At 37.2% G+C, this 4,430-nt stretch overlaps 1 non-coding gene across 1 annotated transcript; it reads right to left on the bottom strand.

Annotated features, from left to right (window-relative positions):
- Positions 1-1,024: 1,024 nt before the first annotated feature.
- LOC115803303 (U6 spliceosomal RNA) lies at positions 1,025-1,130 on the bottom strand. Its single transcript, XR_004023987.1, has one exon. It is a non-coding gene; the product is annotated as a U6 spliceosomal RNA (small nuclear RNA).
- Positions 1,131-4,430: the final 3,300 nt, after the last annotated feature.

Below are 4,430 nucleotides of genomic sequence, written 5' to 3'. Positions count from 1 at the left end.
TAGTTATCTATTTTATACATAGTATCAATAGTGTATATGTATCAGTCCCAATCTCCCAATTCATCCCACCCCCCCTTCCCTCTTGGTATCCATACGTTTGTTCTCTATGTCTATTTCTGGTTTGTAAATAAGATCTTCTATATCAATTTTTTCAGTTTCCGCCTGTATGTGTTAATATATGATATTTATTTTTCTCTTTCTGACTTACATCACTCTGTATGACAGTCTCTAAGTCCATCATGTCTCTCCAAATGACCCAATTTCTTTCCTTTTCATGGCTGAGTAATATTCCATTGTATATATGTACCATATCTTCTTTATCCATTCCTCTGTTGATGGACATTTAGTTTGCTTCCATGTCCTGGCTATCGTAAATAGTGCTGCAATGAACATTGGAATGCATGTGTCTTTTTGAATTATGGCTTTCTCTGGGTATATGACCAGTAGTGGGATTGCTGGGTCATATGGTAGTTCTATTTTTAGTTTTTTTAAGGAACTTCCATACTGTTCTTCATAGTGGCTGTATCAATTTACATTCCCACCAACAATGCATGAGGGTCCCCTTTGCTCCACACACTCTCCAGCATTTATTGTTTGCAGATTTTTTGATGGTGGCCATTCTGACTGGTGTGAGGTGATACCTCATTGTAGTTTTGATTTGCATTTCTCTATTAATTAGTGATGTTGAGCATCTTTTCATGTTGGTCATCTGTATGTCTTCTTTGGAGAAGTGTCTATTTAGGTCTTCTGCCCATTTGTTGATTGGGTTGTTTAGTTTTTTGATATTGAGCTGCATGAGCTGTTTGTATATTTTGGAGATTAATCCTTTGTCAGTTGTTTCATTTGCAAATACTTTCTCCCATTCTGAGGGTTGTCTTTTCACCTTGTTTATGGTTTCCTTTGCTGTGGAATAGCTTTTAAGTTTAATTAGGTCCTATTTTTTTATTTTTGTTTTTATTCCCATTCCTCTAGGAAGTCAGTCAAAAAAGATCTTGCTGTGATTTATGTCAAAGAGTGTTCTGCCAAAAATATGGAAAGCTTCACAAATTTGCATACAGCCTTGCACAGGGGCCATGCTAGTCTTCTCTGTATCGTTCCAATTTTAGCATACGTGCTGCTGAAAGAAACACTAAAATGGGTTGTTTTATTTTTTGTTGTTGATATGTAGGAGTTCTTTATATATATTCCGGATATTAATGTCTTATAATATATATGATTTACAAACATTTCCTCCCATTCTGTAGGTTGCCTTTCAGTCTGCTGATTGTGTCCTTTGATGTACAGAATTTTTAACTTTTGGTGTCATTCAGTTTACCTATTTTTACTTTTGCTGCCTGTGCTTTTGGTATTATATCCAAGAAATCATTGCCAAATCCAATGTCATTAAGCTTTCCCTCTATGTTTTCTTCTAAGAGTTTCTTCCTTTTTTTTTTTTAATGTGGCTGTCCAATTTTACCATTTTTTTGTTGAAAAGGCAGTTTTTTCCCCACTGAATGATCTTGGCACACTTGTCAAAGATTATTTGACCATATATATGAGGATTTATTTCTGGACTCTCTATTCCATTGGTCTATATGTCTGTCTTTATGTCAGTACCACACTGTTTTGATTAATTTATATTTGTAGTAAGTTCTGAAATCAGGAAGTGTGAATTCTCCACCTTGTTCTTCCTTTTCAAGATTGTTTTGACTATTTGGAGCTCCTTGAGATTCTATATGGATTTTAGGGTGGATTTTTCTGTTTCTATAAAAAAGTCTTTGGGATTTTGATAGAGAAGCATTGAATCTACAAATCACCATTGGTAGTACTCTTAACAATGTTAAGTCTTCTAATCCATGAGCGTGGGATATCTTTACATTTTTTAATGCCTTCTTTTGTTTCTTTGAGCAATATTTAATAGTTTTCAGTGTACCAGTCTTTTGCCTCCTTGGTTAAGTTTATTCCTATGTATTTTACTCTTCTTAATGCAATTATAAATGGAATTGTTTTTAAAATTTCCTTTTCAGAATGTGATTGTTAATTTATTGAAATGTAACTGATTTTTGTGTGTTGATTTTGTATCCTGCACCTTTGTTGAGTTCATTTACTTGTTTTGTTTACTAGTTTTCTTGTGGAATCTTTCGGCTTTTCTACATATAAGATCATGTTGTCTGTGAACAGAGATGATTTTACTTCTTCCTTTCCAATTTGGATGCCGTTTGTTGCTTTTTCTTGCCTAATTGCTTTGGCTAGGATTTCTAGTACTATGTTAGAAGTGGCAAAAGTGGGCATGCTTATCTTGTTCCTGATCTTAGAGGAAAATGTTTCATATATTTTTAATGTTTTTTTGGGTTGTTTTTGTTGGGAGGCCAGGCTGGGTCCTATTAATCCATCTTGTCCAGGAGCAGAAATTCTTGAAGTTTTTATTGTGAAAAATGTCAAAGGTATAGAATAGTTGAAAGAATGATACAATGATTATTTATACACCTGCCATCTAGATTCAATAACTATCAGTCTTTTTGTTGTATGTGTATATTTATGTGTATATATGCCATGTATGTATATTTTCTGAACAATTTGAAACCAAATTGTAGAGACATCATGACACATCGCTCCTAAATACATTAGAATGCAACTCTTAAAAATAAAGAGATATTCCTGCATAATCACAGCATGATTATCACACCTAAGAATATTAAATCATTTTCTATTATCATCTGTATTAGTTATGCACTGCTGTATAACACATTACTCCAAATCATAGCAACTTAGAACAACAAACATTTATCTCACAGTTTCTGAATGTTAGAAATTTGAGAACAGATTAGCTGGGTGGTTCTGGTTCAGGGTTTCTCATGAGGTTGTAGTGAATCTGTTGGTTGAAGCTGCAGTCATCTCAAGACTTGAATAAAGCTGAAGGATCCACTTTCAAGCTAATTCCACGGTCTGGATGCTTCAGGTCCTTGCTTCATTGCTCTATGCATAGGCTACCTGAATGTTCTCATGGCATGGTAATTAGCTTTGCCCAAAACAAGGGATCTTAGAGTGAGAGGGTGCAAGAGAGTGCCCAGGATGGAAGCTGTAATCTTTTATAACCTAATTGTGGCAGTGACATACCATCACTTCTACAGTATGGTATTAGAGACCAGACCAACCCTAGCATAATGTAGAAGGGGACTTCATTAGGGTTCCCTAATTAGGGTATGGAGGCAGGGGTCACTGTGATCCATCTTGGAGGCTGGCTACCTTATCATCTAATATCTAATCTGTATTCAAACTTCTCCATATATCTTATCTTATTTATTTATTTATTTTTGGCTGCATTGGGTCTTTGTTGCTGTGCACGGGCTTTCTCTAGTTGCCGCGTGTGGGGGCTACTCTTTGTTGCGGTGCACGGGCTTCTCATTTTGGTGGCTTCTCTTGTTGCAGAGCACAGGCTGTAGGTGCACAGGCTTCAGTAATTGTGGCATGTGGGCTCAGTAGTTGTGGCTTGCAGGCTCTAGAGTGCAGGCTCAGTAGTTGTGGTGCATGGGCTTAGTTGCTCTGCGGCATGTGGGATCTTCCTGGACCAGGGCTCGAACCCGTGTCCCCTGCACTGGCAGGCGGATTCTTAACCACTGCACCACCAGGAAGGCCCTAGCCTATTTTTTAAAAACCAGGATCCATTGCACTTGGTTGTCATATATCTTTAGTTTTTTAAATATAGAACATCAACTTTCTGAAGAGGCCAGGCTAGTTATCTGTCTTCCAGAATATCCCACAATCTAGGTTTGCTGATTGTTTTCTTATTTGACTTGTTCCTATCTCTCCTGTGTTCCCTACAGACTGGAAGCTCAGTCTAAAGGCTTATTAGATTCACACTGAATAGTCTAGAAAGAAGACTTGATGGTTTAAGCTGTGCACTTCTTTCGAAAGTCCTGTTATTATAATAATGCCAGGAAGTCCTACTATTAGTGGTACTAAGTTTGATTGTTTGATTCCAACTTTGTCTTAAACTGACTTTCAACCAATCCACCTGTTGTAATTGCCACCTTTGCATCCCTGTCAGAGGTACTTGGTGCCTTCAATTCATGAGCCTTTCTGGAGATTTGCGGTTCTAACTGGCCACCTTCTTCCACAACTGAGGGGAAGCTGTTTCCTCTGGTCTGCTCAGACAGTTATCATCAGTCCACTTTCTTTCCAGTATCCATAATTTTATTGCTGTTATTTCCTTTCCTGTTCTCTTAGTCATTGTGAGTGAATGCTCTTTAAAGCCTTCTTTATCAATGTACTATGTCAGACCAGAAGTTCATCTTTTCTCAAGCTTGTCAGCTTAGGGTTTTGTCACTTTAACTAGAGTTCTAACCAATAAAATTATTATTTCCCTTTGCAGACGAAGGATCTGAGGCCCAGAGTGGGTATTTCATATGCTCAAAGTCACACAGTTAGAGGTTGGGGTGATGTCAGGATTG

This window comes from Delphinapterus leucas, chromosome 3 (assembly GCF_059928025.1).
Source record: "Delphinapterus leucas isolate spDelLeu-1000000601 "Yukka" chromosome 3, BTC_Dleu_Yukka2, whole genome shotgun sequence".
NCBI lineage: Eukaryota > Metazoa > Chordata > Mammalia > Artiodactyla > Monodontidae > Delphinapterus > Delphinapterus leucas.
This window is presented reverse-complemented; position numbering and strand designations above follow the sequence as displayed.